The sequence below is a fragment of the Crocuta crocuta genome, unplaced genomic scaffold (genome assembly GCF_008692635.1).
Source record: "Crocuta crocuta isolate KB4526 unplaced genomic scaffold, BGI_CrCroc_1.0 scaffold153, whole genome shotgun sequence".
NCBI lineage: Eukaryota > Metazoa > Chordata > Mammalia > Carnivora > Hyaenidae > Crocuta > Crocuta crocuta.
The window spans coordinates 3,180,857-3,197,412 of NW_027529525.1; the positions used below are offsets into that span (position 1 = coordinate 3,180,857).

At 38.7% G+C, this 16,556-nt stretch overlaps 2 protein-coding genes across 6 annotated transcripts in view; one reads left to right on the forward strand and one right to left on the reverse strand.

The window, feature by feature from the left end:
* Positions 1–12,887, reverse strand: part of MARCHF7 (membrane associated ring-CH-type finger 7) — a 54,475-nt gene extending 41,588 nt beyond the window's left edge. For 4 of the 5 annotated variants that reach the window (XR_013334343.1, XR_013334342.1, XM_077761012.1 and 1 more), the window contains exon 1: positions 12,737–12,886. The gene's annotated coding sequence lies outside the window, so the exon portion shown is untranslated. Of the gene's footprint in view, positions 1–12,736 lie in introns of all 5 variants that reach the window. The other variant, XM_077761013.1, reaches the window with a different exon arrangement.
* Positions 12,888–13,100: 213 nt separating this feature from the next.
* Positions 13,101–16,556, forward strand: part of BAZ2B (bromodomain adjacent to zinc finger domain 2B) — a 384,241-nt gene continuing 380,785 nt past the window's right edge. Inside the window, exons 1-2 of the mRNA XM_077761009.1 lie at positions 13,101–13,330; positions 14,774–14,958. The gene's annotated coding sequence lies outside the window, so the exon portion shown is untranslated. The remainder of the gene's footprint in view (positions 13,331–14,773; positions 14,959–16,556) is intronic.

The following is a 16,556-nucleotide window of genomic DNA, read 5'->3' on the forward strand; positions in this document are numbered from 1 at the left end:
ATGTAAACAAGCTACCAAATCAATAATTTTGCTACAAACATGCTGTGGAACAGAGGAAGGAAGACAAGGGTGAATAAGAAAAATACATATAATACTGAAAAAACATGAAATAGTATAAACACATTATTTAGAAATATGAAGATAAATCCTTGAACAGCTACAAAGTTGAAAGTCAATGACTCTGGAAAGAGACTGGGAATGAAGAGTGTGACAAAAGACTCCTTTTAAGTAGGATGACCATATTTCCTGGTTTGCTTGGTATGGCCAGAAAAGTCCTAATTTGTGCTCATTATCCCAAGACAATTATTAATAGTCCTTGGCTTGTCTCTTAAAAGTGGCCTGGTTTAGGTGATTAGCATACAGTCACCTAACATAAATCTTTTCTAGCTTCAGCTTTTTTATAAACCATTTACATTATATCTACACAATTTCTTTTATTAAAAAGGTTTATGAATTTGACATTTAAAGGCACTTACTACATTAAGTAGTAAGTGGTTTAATCCTGACATTCAAAAGTCCATAAATGATTTAACAAGTACCAGATTTATCATTAAGAAGGCTTAAAAATACTAAAAAGGGACTTTATTTATACAGAGCAACAAAAATGTTTTTTTAAGAGATACAGGCCTGCAGATGGTTCTTTAACAACAATTATGCTTAATCATACCTTATAGTTTACTTTGTATTTATACCAATTCTTACTTGCAGATTTACCTGCAGAATGAAACTAACCTATTAGGAAATATGCTCAAAACAAACCTCTTGGGAGAAGGCAAAGAGGCAGAGTCCTCTGAGATATATAATTTATACTGCATAAAACTATTTTTGGCAACTCCTCTACATAAATTGATTGAATTGTGACAATGTAGGTGTTACCAGAAAACTTACATAACTTGGTTGCATAATTTATAGGTCAAAAGCACAAAAACTGTAGAAAAAATAAAATGTGCAGGTCCTTGGAAGACTTCTACCAGACCACATACAAAGTACTATGGAGGCATCTTTTCAAGCCTAGATGCTTAGTGTGTGGTGGGCACATTAATTAATAACACTAACAAAGTTATGAGGTGAGAGGATAACACTGAATGTGAACACAGAGAAAGTGACTAAGAAGATATTGTAGACAGGTAGAAAACAAACCACATAAATGACCATATAACTTAAATTGTTGTAAGTGCTATAAAAGAAAGGTGGGAGCAAGAACAGACTATCAGATAAAGGTATTTGAAGCTTAATACTTTAACCGAGACTTAGAGTATAGCACAAAAAAGTTCACGTGTACAATCTTTCCTCAATGGTCAAATTAATAGTCTTTTAGGTTTTTCTAATACCATTCTGTCTTTAAATCTAAATTTCTTTAGATTTTATCCCAGAGTAAGCTCTCTTTCTGTTTGGTAATAAAACAAACATCACCAAGGTATGCGACACCTATGCACAAGTATAGGACCCTGCAAGTCTGATGCTAACTAACACGCTGTAATTTTTGATAATTTCATCCTTGAACTCCTGTTTTATAAGTGAAGTCAGACAGGATAGTGGACCATCAGTTTGAGCAGAAGGGATATGTAACTATCTGCAGTATCTTTCCACTCAAGTTGGATATAGCACTCATCACTGCTATGAAACTTCACAATACAATTTTTACTCTCTTTAACTCCCATGCAAGTCCTAGGCATCATGGGTCTACCCAAATTATGTGTTCATGTTCCTTATCAACATATTTGACTAGTAAGCTGAAGCACTGCTAGTGGCAAAGGGCTGCTCTTCCATTCTCCGGACTTGGTTTGAAAGCAGAAAGGAATAACAGGCCACAAAAATCTTTCGATCAATTTGAGTTTTACTTTACTGAACTTCTCAACTTTGAAAATGAGGTCTCTTAGGTGAAGATTCTCTGAAGCAGATATTTAACTGCTAGTTTACCTAATTAGTTGTGATTTTACCCTATTAAGTGTTCCCTCACCTTGAGGCATTTTAACAATGACTGACATAAGCAACAGGAGTGGAATACAGGTGTTCACACCAACTCCACAATTTATAGTCTGTTCATCTCCCAAACCTGTGACTTGTTAGCTACTAGAAAAATTTACTATTTTTTGGTAGATGATTTCATTCTGCTGGGTTTCCTAAGAAACTCTCTGAGGAGCTCTTTAAAACAAGTTCATGTTTTCCAGTGACCTGCTGAACATTTTAAAATATCTTTCTACCTATACACAGTACATTCAAATGTATTGTGACAAAAATAATTCCTTACACCTTCTCTTATTTAGTAAAAAGCGTAAAAGAATTCCATGTCACCAACTGACATGCAAAATTCTGTAATTCTCTGCCTGACGTTATCACCAAGATCTCATAATCATATGTTAAATGCAACTGAAAAATTACCTCACAGCTTATACTGGAATACAAACAAATTAGAATTGAATTTTACAGTGTTTTCCAGTAAGACTTACTTGGATATCAAGGCTACTCTGGGTGAACCAACAACATTAATCTCTAAAAATACCACACTAAGATCTGTCTAAAGCAAACAACATTAATCCACATACCTTCTTTTGTATTTCATTCTACTAGTAACGTACTATTTCCAACTAAACTGTTTTTTTCTTGTACCTTAAAAAGAAAAGTCTAAATTCTTTGGCCCAGCATCCAGAACTCTGACCTACTGTTTCCAGTTAATTTCCAGTTACTACCTTTAAAAATATTCCTAGTTCCAGTTCAACTCATAAAAGTTACTGAATTTTTTCAATGTACCAGGTGGGGTGCTATATTCTTTTCTAATTAAAAAGGTTTTTTTAATGTTTATTTTTTTAGACAGACAGAGCACAAACAGGGAAGGGGCAGAGAGGGGGAGACACAGGATATGAAGCAGGCTCCGGGCTCTGAGCATAGAGCCTGATGTGGGACTTGAACCCATGAACTGCAAGGTCATGACCTGAGCTGAAGTCAGATGCTTGACCAACTGAGCCACCCAGGCGCCCCGGGGTGCTATATTTTTGAGATATACTAAAATCTCCTGAACTCATACTTAAGGGGTACAGGGAGTGAATGTTAATAAAAATACATACATATGACTGCAAAATAATATAAATATAACAGAAATATACAAAATACTATGGAAGAGCATCACAAGTTCTTGATTATTCAAAGCAATCCTTCTTCAAAACAATGAAAAATGTTAGACTGAAATATAAAGAGCATCCTCTTAAGAGCAATGAAGGGCGACAAGATAATAAGGAATTACTAGGTCAACAATGAAGGGGAAATGGGACTCTAAGAGAAATGAAGATATGAAAGCTACTTCTGCCCTGGGAGCGTTTGTAAATCCCCAGAATTTAAAATTTTCATTTTACCACTCTTGTGGAAGAAACCAAAGCCCAGGACATGTACAAGGTATGGTTATACAGATATTAATTTTAGTAGTCTCCCAACTTTTCTCTGCTTGAATATTTTTTTAATAAAGTTTATTATTTTGGGGGGAGGGGCAGAGAGATAATCCCAAACAGGATCCATGCTATGGGCATGTGCCTGACACAGGGCTCAATCCCACAGTGAGATCATGACCTGAGCCAAAATCAAGAGTCTGACCCTTAACCTCCTGAGCCACCCAGGCACGCCTCTGCTTGAATATTGTCAAGAAAAGTCAAACAAATCAAATAAAATTGGGCTTAAGTGATCCCCCACTACTTCATGGAAAGCCACAAGAGACCAACGTAGGGCCTGTCTACGTTTAAGAAGAGAAGGAGAACTTGAAGACAATCAACCATGCTCCAGATCCTGCAGGTGGGACTGGCTTTTGCTAGTAAAGAGTAGGAAACCCACTTTCAGCACAGACTCTAAACTGATACAAGGCCATGGTCTGTGGCTACTGCAGAAAGACAATGAAACCTGCTTGCTCAAGATCCTCCATTAATACAAGGCAGAGATCAATTGCTCTGGGGGTGGGATGGGGGGGAGGATGGCAGGAGTCTGCATGCACTCTAGACTCTAAGAGGCACCAAGGACAGAAATCTTAGGGTAGTCCCACCTCTGAGGACTGGGCACAGAGGGCCTGCCTTAGATTAGAGAAAGATGTACAGAACTAAGAATGCTCCCTTTGGCCCCAAGCTTTGCTTCAAATAAGAAAGGTAGTGTACTGCTGAGTGAGTTGTAACAAACCAAGGGAGATCCCTTAAAGCTACAGATGTGCAAGGCCTGAAGGAAGCTGAGGCCAGTGAAAGAATACTTAAAATCCTCTAGTATTCGGGGCGCCTGGGTGGCTTATTCGGTTAAGCATCCGACTTTCGCTTAGGTCATGATCTCGCGGTTGGTTCGTGGGTTCGAGCCCCGCGTCGGGCTCTGTGCTGACTGCCAGCTCAGAGCCTGGAGCCTGTTTCAGAGTCTGTGACTCCCTCTCTTTCTGACCCTCCCCTGCTCACGCTGTCTCTCTCTCTCTCTCTCTCCTAGAAATAAATAAATAAAAAACATTTAAAAAAAAATCCTCTACTATTCAAGGCCTCGCACTAAGCACTGTGTAGTTACAGTCTACTACTGAAGTACTCTGGAGGAAAATAAAGTGAGAAGAAAGTTCAAATCTAACCCAATTACAGACTAAGCCAACTCAACCCATCACACTGACAGAAGTGGAATATGTCCAATGTCCATATCTAGGATTAAATATTTATTTCAGTCTCTACTTTTACTTACAAGTTTGGCATTTAAACAAAAATTACAAGACACATGAAAATATAAGGGAAAAAGAATCTACCCACTGCTAGGAGATGAGAGAGTCAAGCAGAACAAGATGAATATGGCTCCAATGTTAGCAAGGTGGAAAACTGATGCATTTAATAGTAAACTAAGCAAAACTAAAAACTAGGGAACTGGAAAACAGGTTAGAAGAAAATTAACAAGCATGAAGCATAGAAAAACGATGATGGTAAATACAGAAGAGAGGGCTTCAAGAGACACTGAAAGAAGACTAAGGAAGTCTACAGTACATTTAGGTGGAATTACAAAAGGAAAGGACTAGGACAGAGAAAAAAATTGAAGAGATACTGGCTGAAAATGTTTCAAAAGTGACAAAGGATTAAAGTCAGGAAGCCCAGCAAACAAATATCAACTAAAATAATTAGCAATTACATCAATACTCACACCAAACTGAAAATTATACTTAAAAGCAACAAAAACCTTAAAATGCCATGGGAGCATTGATTGGGAATAGCCAAAAGTTCCGATGAGAAAGACTTCAGAGAAGGGGATGTCTGACTTGACCTTTGAAGAATAAAAACAGAAAGAGGAGGCGGCATAAAAAAAGCTAAAGCACATTGAAGAACTGGAAAACAGAGTGAAAGGGATGATATGGAAGCGGAGGGATGAATAGAAGGGCTCTAAAGGGTATGAATTCATAAAACAGATTATATCCATATGGTAAAGGCAACCTGTGTCCTCTGCTAAAGAGTTCCTATTTAACAAGACAGTGGTTTTCAGGGTGCCTGAGTGGCTCAGTCAGTTAAGTGTCTGACTTTAGCTCAGGACATGATCTTGTGGTTCATGGGTTCAAGCCCTGCATCAGGTTCTGTGCTGCTAGCTCAGAGTCTGGAGCCTGCTACAGATTCTGTGTCTCCCTCTCTCTCTGTCTCTCAAAAATAAACAAACATAAAAAATGTTTTTGAAGCTTTTACTGCTAGTAATTTTTATATTATTTTTCTCTTTTAGGATCCCATAATTTATGTTCCTGAAAAAACAGAACTTTCAAAGATAAAACAATTAGTAGTACAACAAAACTTCAGTTTTGCCTAGTCTTAATAATAAATTCATAAACATCTTCCTGCATTTCTTACAATACTGAAAGTTAGCAATTAATTTTACTACCTTTTGGAATAAGGGAGAACAATCTAAAGCTACAGACTATAGGCTTGGGAGCTACTAAANCCAGTTATCAGAAAGAAACACACTGGCTCCAAGGTAAATTAAAGATGGTCCAAAAGTAAATGGATAGAAGGCATATTCAATACATCAAATAGAAAAGAATTCTATGGGGGGTGAGGGAGAAATTTAGAATGATGAAAAACAAACATTTTTTTCTTTTTTGGCTGGGAGTGGGAGACAGAAAAATACAAGATGAGTTTTAAGGAAATGAGTAGCCTGAAGTATATGGAAAAGATCTAGAAGCACGTTGGAAATAGTTTTGAAAACCAGGACAGCAGCCTGGGGTGATAAGAGATTTTAAATCACTTACATACTGATCTATTTACTTTTCCTCCTATACATAGGCTACCTTCTTGCTTTTTGATTTCACTGTACCTTCTATATGTTAAGCCTAAGTGCTTCTCTCCACTGATTATATCTAACTAGTAGAATTTGGGGCACTATAAAAAAGTAAACTGAAAAGCCCCAGGCAGAAAAACAGTTAAGACCAAAGAAGTTCTACCTATTACCCTATCTAACAGTAAAGCCTTCTTTAAACACTACCATAAACTGTTTACCAAGTACGGCTTGGATTTTTGGTTACCAAAGTTTGAAAACTTATTAATTCCTAAAGTCAGAGAAATGAGAGCCTAACACTAAAGTTTTTCACTGATTCTGCCTATAAAGGGATCACTTAAATATCATGTATTCTTGGGGCGCCTGGGTGGCTTAGTCGGTTAAGCATCCGACTTCCGCTTAGGTCATTATGCGGTTCGTGGGTTCGAGCCCCGCGTCGGGTGCTGTGCTGACTGCCAGCTCAGAGCCTGGAGCCTGTTTCAGAGTCTCTGTCTCCCTCTCTCTCTGACCCTCCTCTGCTCACGCTGTCTCTCTCTCTCTCCTAGAAATAAATAAAAATATACTAAAAAAAATTAATATCATGTATTCTTTCTCATCACTCTTGAGATCGCTATGTTAACAGTCTTGTTCAGGATCTGTCAAGAATCACCGAGTAGTCAAAAACCAAATAACCAGATTAACAAAAAGGCCCCAGCCTGATCTATATTAACAAAGTACAGCCCACACCTAAGACTTTTCCCTTAAGAAACTAAAATTAAGATATTAATTAAGATAGAAATAAATAGGAAACTGACGCTGGCACACTAAATTAAGCATTGCCCAATTCTTAGTATAATAGCCAATTTCTAACTATTTGTAGAAATATGATAGCTAAGGGACCTCCGGGTGGCTCAGTTGGTTAAGCATATGACTCTTAATTTCAGATCAGGTCATGATCTCATGGATTGTGAGTTTGAGCCCTGCATCTGGCTCTGTGCTGACAGCACAGAGCCTGCTCCAGATTCTGTCTATCTCTATCCCTTCCACCTCCCGCAACTCTCTCTCAAAATTAAATAAATAAATAAACATTAAAAAAATGACAATAAGAATGCAAGCTATGAGGTCTGTCCTTTACTGGGAGTGCCTTTAAGCTTAATTTCTCTAATTTTTAATTTCTTCACCTACAAAATGGGGATAATACCAACTTCAAAGATAAATTGTGAACTTTGCCAGGACATAGTATGTATTCAGCAAATACTCACTACTAAGCAATGCCATCGCCATTTAAAGTTTTCATACAGCTTAATACAGTTAACTATTTCATTACTTGAAATTTGTTTCTAACAGAGTAAGTCTTTCAAAGTCATGCAGAATTATTACAGGAGAATAACTGCTACAAGATAAAGAAACACATCTTGCCCACTGGAGTTTGTACATATATATTGGGGAAAAATAAGCATCATTAACATTTTTTCTGTTATCTCTGGTTGGGTTTTCTTTACATTAGTTTTAGAAATTTCTTTAATGTACTTATTCTTCCTTTTATAATTAAGGGAAGCAATTATTTAAAAATAAAAGCACACGGTTTTTTAAAATAATAAACTCTAGAGAACTCCTAAGAATAATTCCCTAAATTGCAGCACTACCAGTTTACCCTCTTTAATATCTATGTACCACACACAAAATTAAGCAATAAAGTACCATTCTAGTAAATACTAAGTAGAAGATAAGGTTAAAATTAAAACCACTCCACAAAACATTTATAACACCTGAATATGCTTTGAAAAACTTACTATAAAAAATTTCAAACACACAATAGATACCTCCACATACCAATCAACAGTCTCCAATAATTATCAAAATCTGACCTCTTATAGTCTATTTTACCATCCTCTATTTTTTTAACATTTTATTTTTAAGTAATCTCTACACCCAACATGGGGCTTGAACTCAAAACCCCAAGATCAAGAGTCCAACGCGCTACTGACAGTCAGGCACCCCACCATTCTCTATTTTAAAGCAAATACCAACATCTTTAAGAGTACCTATTCTTAAACTGTTCTAAGCAACCTGTGGTAAATTACAAAACATGGCTCCAAATCTCTCCAAGTATGCACACCTCCTTTCATTGATGTTGCTGGTCTGCTCAGAAGAGGTAGACTCATTTTCTGCACCCCTTGAATATGCGTTTGTCTTGTGAGACTTACTCTAAGAGAATGTAGTGTGACATTGTATGATTTGCAAAGCTTTAAGTCTTACAACTTCCACTTTTCACCGTTCTTATTCTTAGAATGCTGTCTCGAGACCCCCATGTCAAAAGATGACCACGTGGAGCACAGCCTTCATGTTAACGGATACCAACTGTCAGACATGTGAGTGACACCATCTTGGACCTTCCAGTCTGAGAAATCCTACAGTTAAATACTGATATGTGAGTGAACCCTGGAAAAACCAGAACTGCCCCAACAGGCACATAGGGCTGTAAAATAGTAAACAGTAGTTTTAGTCTACTAGGTTTTGAGGTGGTTTGCTATGCAGCAATAAAATAAAACTTCACAATTCATCCTAATTTCTATTCTGTTACAATTATTAGGTACCCAGTTTCTATGAAAAACTATTTCTATCTGATCCTATTTCAAGGTCTAATTAGAATTTGTCTTTTATATCTAGGGGAGTTGCAGTTAGTGAATTTTCAAGAGCACCATATTACTACACAATAAGTTTATAGCATGGTCAAAGTTATCACACAAAATACCAATATATTTCAACAGCCAGTAGTCTCACAGATCGCATAGTTTTAACTCCATTATTTATATCTATCTGGTATAGCCTTTTCTTTAACAAATCTTCTTCTGAGGGAAAAATAATTTTTTTAAGTGAGAAATCCTAGTGTTTTATAGGTTCTAGTGAAGTTGGAAAGGCGGAAGCTATGTGTGGTCACATCACAAAGCACAGAACTCTTTGGGTCTTTTAAAAAAGAAACCTGTATTTAAAAAATACAAACCCTGCCTCTGGGTTTGTATCTGACAGATATTTAAGACACAAACATACCCATGTCCTAAAAAATAATCAAAGGTTGAACATCTTCATGAGAAAATGACTATTAAGTCCATTTACTACTTTATGAGATAATCTGTCTTCCTTTATTAAAATTTTTTTTAGTGTTTACTTTAGGGGGTGGGGTAGGTACAGAGAGAGAGCGACACACAGAATCTGAGGCAGGGTCCAGGCTCCAAGCTGTCAGCACAGAGCCTGACGTGGGGCTCGAACCCACAAGCTGTGAGACATGACCTGAGCCAAAGTCGGCCGCCCAACCGACTGAGCCACCCGGGCGCCCCTGTCTTCCTTTAAAATACACGTTTAATCTGCAGGGGTGCATGGATGGCTCAGTCAACTAAGCATCCAACTTCAGTTCAGGTCACCATCTCATGGTTCGTGGGTTCCAGCCCGCATCAGACTGTGCTGACAGCTCAGAGCCTGGAGCCTGCTTCAGATTGTCTCTCCCCCTCTTTGCCTCTCCCCTGCTCATACTCCATCTCTATCAAAAATAAACATTAAGACAAAAAAATCTGTAAATGTCAAGTTTCAATCTTCAGAGTGGCCACCATTTTAGGTTTTTTTTTCCCTGGAAGGTAAGAAAACACATTATACTTAAGTGCAATAATAGAAAAATGAGAACCTAGCTTTTAAGGTTCAAAAGTTGCCCTCTTTTAAAGCTGTTGACAAACCTGGGTGGAGAGCAGTAGGTGATTTCAAAACCAGGTATTCACCTTAGGTAGTCTAACTGGTTGAGCCACAGACAAATCTATTTGACAGCAAGAAAAACCAGCTTTGATTGCAAGAGTTCAGACCAAAATAGAAAAGTTAAGATCGATGAAAATTAAACTCCAGTCAACTCTCAAATTATAATTTTATCCCTTCCTCTTGGGTTCATCTTACCATCAGCAACTTTTTTAAAGATAGGATGTCTATATAATAATGATTTGTGAGGAGATAAATTATTTCACTATAACAGAATTTTACTTTAGTGACTTCAATAGATCTTACAAGTAATTCAAAATCTTACTCATTTAACACTGTAACCCTAATGGGATCAGTTGTTAATTCTGTTATTTAGGAGTTAAAAGTTTCATGAGTTAAGTTTTATTTGCTGGTTAAAAATAAGGTTTGATGGGAACATTTCACTCTGCCTTCCACTTATGCATTTCCCACTTTCTTTATTTCTGACAGTTATCTGCAGTAACAAAAAGATGTTGTCAGTAATCATTATCTAAAAATCACTGTTAATTGGGCTTAGGGACATAATAGCTCTCCATTCCCAATTGCACAGAGCACTTTCTGAAACAGTAGAGGTTTTTCATGTTATCTTCCATTCAATTTGTCACAGCTATGGGAACAAACTGTCCATTTCTAAAACAAAACAGGATACCATGACTTTGCAGTTTCCTTATCAAAACCCTAGTCTTCTACCTCACATCTCAGTTCAAACAATACTTCCTGTAAAAATTTCCCCAAAGATTAAACACCCCTCCTCTGTCCTCCCACAGTACTACTATGTACTTAGACTGAGATAATAGCAGTAGTTGTTTATACATTAGTCTCATGACTAAACTGTGAGTTGCGGAGGGCGGATGAGGTGTCCAGCTCATTCTTGTAATGTGAAGCCCTAGTCTAGTAGCCAGAATACAACAAATAACCAAATTATTAAAAATGTTTTACATAATTTGATAATTTTGCACTACCATTTTCCTAAAATATAATACTAAAATGTTGGCAACTCTTGAATGTATGCAAGGTGAAGAGTTGTGTGAAATGGATATGGAGCTCATTAAAGTTTGGCTGCACAAGAGCCATGGATGACATCTTCTTTGATTATCTGACATCTCCATGTAAAACCTAAGTGCATGTCTTAAAAGGGAATCTTTGGACTTTATCTTGGAAAATAAGCACTCTTGCCAGTGTAGCAGAAAGAGTAATCACTAGTAGTTAAGTAGGAAATTTTAATCATTCAAGACATCTGACCCTATGAATAACTTTGAAAAAAGCCAAGACTATGCATACCCACAGGCTGACATCTGGGGCCAAATTTAAAGCAAAACAAAAGTTGTAAAAAGTTCCTATCTAAAAACATTTGTAGTATAGAATTTACATAAATACAGGTTACCCGTAGGGAAGGGGAAATTACAAGCAGAGTAATATTTTAAGGTTATTCTGATCAGAATATAAACAACTGGACTTGAGGTATCCATTCCAATTGCTTATACCCATTAAAAATTCACTTTGAGAGTACTATGTCCCCTAGGTGTTGACTACTACAGGCTACCTCATCTAATTTAATCTTCACATCAACTCCAGGAAAACCGCTGTTTCTAGGAACATCTGAAGAGGTTAAATAATTACAGCAAAATTAAGACTCAAATCCAGGTCCTCTGACTCTAAAGGCCTCATACACCACAGCTGTTTCACAAATGGCTGTAGACCTGTAAAGGAAATCCTGACCTCATTTCTGAAACAAAATGCTTATCCTTACGAAAAAAATCTCCAACAACTTTGTGTCTGACTTAACAATATACTGTGGTTTTTAAAACAAAAATTCATTTTTAACCTTACCTCTTAGTTCGAAACAGAAAGGGAGTCTGGACAAGTTTAAATTAAAAAAAATTAAAAGTCCTACCAAAAAAAAAAAGCCCTTACTAAATAAAATTTTACTTTGGCATATTTACTATCAATAGTGCCAAACGACACTAGTGGCGAATCCATTACCACGGTAGATTCCCCCCATATATTACTATTTACATGTATACGTAAGAAAAAAAAAATAATTGTAGTATTTTATGGTGCGTCTGTCTACATCTTCACTACGCTGGTCCATCAAAATGAGGGAATATTCTACCAGTGGTGCCTTCCATTTTTTACTTCCACCGCCAACAGGTTCGTTTTTTATACATACCACCAACTCAACTCGAAGAACAATTTATCACAATACAAAGCAACTCACAAAGTATCACGATATTCAAGAAATGGGGCGATCAAGGAGCAAAGCGTCACCGCAACTTGAGGGCCTAGCAAAGTCCTTTCAACTCGAGACCGGGTTGGCAGGGCCCCAAACTTCCCCGCCTTCCACGCCGCGCTCCTTAAATACTTCACTCGTGACTCGCCCGGCCCGCGGGGTGCTCGAGGGCCCTTCTTACCCCGATCCAAGAGGAGGCCGTCAAAGGCCAAAGTCGGGCCGAAACCCCTAGCTCTTGCCAACAGCACGTCCATAAGGAAGACGTACAATCTGCCCCTCCACCCGTCACAAACTCCACCACGAGATGAAAGGCGACCGGCAGGGGCCTGCGCCCGGCCGCCCTTCCTACCTGGGGCTCAGAATCACGCTCCTCCGCCCGCTGTAAGGACGGAGGACCGAGCCTCCGCGTCCCCCGGCCTATACTTCGTTTTCTCCCCTCCCCCACGCGGCCTAGGTTAGAAACCAGCTCCCGGTTAGAAAAGCCCATGCGCCGCAGCTTATTACCTCTGTTCCCGAGCTGGCAATGAACAGGGCGCGTCCCTCTCACAACGACCGCACCACCGCCTTCTTCCTCGGAGTTCTAGGCCTCTGACTGAGGCAAAGCAGTCCGCAGAGAAGCACAATGGCGCCCGCCCCACTCCCAGATCCGGCGCAGAACCAGCCGCCACCGTTAAAAGCCCCTCCCTTCTCTTCCCGCACTTCACGTACTCCGCCGACATCTCGCGAGAGGGGCGGTGCTGCGGGGGACCCGAGAGCAGCGGGCGGGCTCGACGTACCCTACCGCGGGGTGGTGCTCTGACTGCGGCAACCGTTGAAGGGCTGCCCCCAGGGAGGCAGCGAGGCGCCACCGGTAAGCGGCTGCGGCTGGTCGGCCGGCGGGCTGGCGGTTGGGCCGGCGAGGGTGCGGACGCCGGGACAGGGGTGCTGGGCCCGGCCCTTGGTTGGCTGCCTCGCCTACTTGGCGACAGGTTCTGATTCAGCCTCGCCGGTCCCCGGAGCCCGAGTTCACGCCATCGGCTCTTGCCCCCTCGGGCAAACCAGCTGGACCCACTATTCAAAATACCGCCCAACTCCTTTTTTTTTCCCCCCTGGCGCTTGGTAAGTGGCGCAGTGAATGTTTATTGACTTGAATCAAGCACTGTGTCTTCCGACCTCCCCTCCTCCCACTCCCTGCAGGTCTTGCCGGTGGTCTGAGAGCCCTCACCTTTCAGCGTAGGAGGCAGTTTGTCCAGGACCGTTTTTGTTTTGTTTTGTTTTGTTTTTGCTGGTGGTCATTCAGTCTTGGTGGTGGTGTACTTTTACAGTCATAAAATCATAAAATCGTGATGCTGATCTTTGATAGTGTAGTTACAGATTTTGCAGTAAAAATTCACTTGGAGGAAAATTTTAAGGTAAATGGTCCTGTGAAAATTAGGCGAAACATTAAAAACTGTAAATGTGGGGGCGCCTGGGTGGCTTAGTCGGTTAAGCGTCCGACTTTCGCTTAGGTCATGATCTCGCGGTTCCTGGGTTCGAGCCCCGCGTCGGGCTCTGTGCTGACTGCCAGCTCAGAGCCTGGAGCCTGTTTCGGAGTCTGTGTCTCCCTCTCTCTCTGACCCTCCCCTGCTCACGCTGTCTCTCTCTCTCTCTCCTAGAAATAAATAAAAAAATATTAAAAAAAAAACCCTGTAAATGTGGCAAGCTTAATATGTAAATGATTAGTAAAAAATAAGGAGTAAGTTAGAGAAAACTACAATTGATGTGGATTTAGATTACATTACATGTGGATTCAGGTGATATTGTACGTATTTTGAATAATGTATCAAACGTAAAAAGTTCTTTAACGGTAAAGATAAGTTACTGAAACTTGTAGGCTTACTTGACAGCATCTGATAAACTGACTGTTTTATTAGGTTTTAAGCAATGCATTGTATTCAAATAATTCCAATAAATGAAGTATGAGGTTTCTATGTATTTCTTTGTCATTTCATCTGTAGGGAATGCACGATCACTTCTCATCCCCATTTCACTCTGGGAGACTAGGACTGTCCCTGCTTCATTCACTATTATAAATTGTAAAATATTGTAAATTTTAAAGATTCAAAGTTTATTATTTAAAATTGGCATATAAAAGCCAGTCTAGCTTTTTAGGATGTGGGTTAAAGATTAAGCATCTGGTATGGGATAAAGTGAGCACAGAGGAGGAAATTAAGTTGCCCTTTTTAGAAAACACATTTTTTTTGCAGCTTCCTTGAGTATACCAGTAGAATTGTGGTTATGGATATACACACCTGAAGCACCAGATTGCATGACTTTGTATCCTAGCTCTTCCTGTATCTTAACCACCTTTGTTGTCTTCAGCAATTCCTTAACCTTGCTAAGCCTGTTTCCTGTAAAATTGAGGTTAATAACAATACCGGTACCCCACAGAGCTGTTGAAAATATTAAATGAGTTAATACATTAATTCCTTGAACATAGTAAGCATTCCATAACCGTTAGCTATTATATTCCATGTCTAAACCACCACTAATACTGTCTTTCTGGGGCTTAATATTATATAGGTCCCATAAGCATCTTCTCAAGTATATTCTACGCTAAGAGGAATGACTGCACCATTTTCCTGAGCTATGACATTCAGACCTGGTAGCAGTAATTTCTCTACAGAACCCCCAAACCTGACAAGAATGGATCAGATTTTGACAGATTATGGCTTCATCCACACCCAGAACTGATGAGATCAACAGAGGTGAGTGTGGCATCAAATTTCTATGCTAAACATACCTTCCAGATTCTATTACTGATGCTAGTAATTTCATAAAGACCCCTGATAACTATGTTTTTATTCTTTAAGAATGGTTAGTTGTCATTGTTTTTAAAGTATCTTCTCTGATTTGAGTTTCCATGTAACTATCATTATCAAAAATTTTTTGAGATTTTCCTATGTTGAAGACAATTTAATAGAATTGTGGCTACAGATGGGTACAATGGTGACTATATTTTCTGATCTAAAAATCAGTACAAAATGATTTGACAGGAAAATACTTGAAATCAGAACTGTTTTGACCAATTTAGACTCCATAATTGTTTTTTTTTGTACAGAATTCCCCTAATTAACCTTCTTTTGCTAAGCTTTTTATCCTTATGACTAACTCTGACATACTTTTTTTATCTAAATATCTTGGTTCACCACTTGCCCATACCACTTAAATTAGTTTCCATACTACTATTAATTTTCCCCCTTCTACTTTATAAACTTGTGTGTAGTTTCGTCACGGTTATAACAGTTCTTTCCTTTTATGCTGATAGTTCTTTAACTACCTGATAGCTTAGAGAATTCTCTTTCAGATACTGAATTTCAATGTTCCAATTTTCCTTACTTTTTTGTCATCCCACAACCTAATCTTCTAAGAAACCTCTCTATGTAAAAGCAATCTTATAGATATGTTTTACTTGGAATAAACGATGTGGTCTTGAAAAGGTGTGGTGATATTTGCTTTTTGTAAATCAAATCATTTTTAAATGCATTTTTAAGTTTATTTATTTATTTTGAGAGAGAGAAACAGAGCATACAGGTCGGGGAGAAAGAGAGAGAGGAGGAGAGAGAGTCTTGAGCATGTCTACATTGTTAGCACAGAACCCGATGCTCTTAACCGACCGAGTTACCCAGAGGCCCCTAAATCAAAGCATTTTTAAATGTGGGTTGTTTCTGAAGCTTTTGAGTAACAGGAAGTAATACCTGAGATGAGAAATGAGTGGTTATAGAGAAGTCCCTGAGTTGAAAACAAAGGATTCCAGTTTCTTCTTAGATGGGAATCTTATTAATCCCTGGAGAAGGGAACCCTGTGGCATCAACCAAGTTTAGGATCTACTATTTAAAGTTATAGCTAACGTTAGGGGCTCCTGGGTCTCTCAGTCAGTTAAGTGTCCAGCTCTTGCTTTTGGCTTAGGTCATGATCTCACAGTTCATGAGTTGGAGTCCCGTGTGGGACTCTGTGCTGACAGTGTGGAGTCTGTTGGGATTCTCTCTCTCTCCCTCTCTGCCTTCCCCTCCTCTGCCTGTGTGTGCACACACACACAGTCTCTCTCTGTCTCTCTCTCTCTCCCCCTTCTCTTTCAAAAAATAAAGTTATAAGTAATTTTAAATATATAATATTATTTAATAAAAAGCTACAGATTGAAGACTCTTCCTTCTTAAAGATCATTTGCTTTAAGTCTTTGATGTAAAGAATTCCATTCATTCCAAAAATGATAAACTCCTGATTTAGTGATTTTGTATATTTTAATTTTGCCCTTAATTGAATTTTAGAAATTTGAGTTTAATTAAAAGGTGCCATATTTAATAAA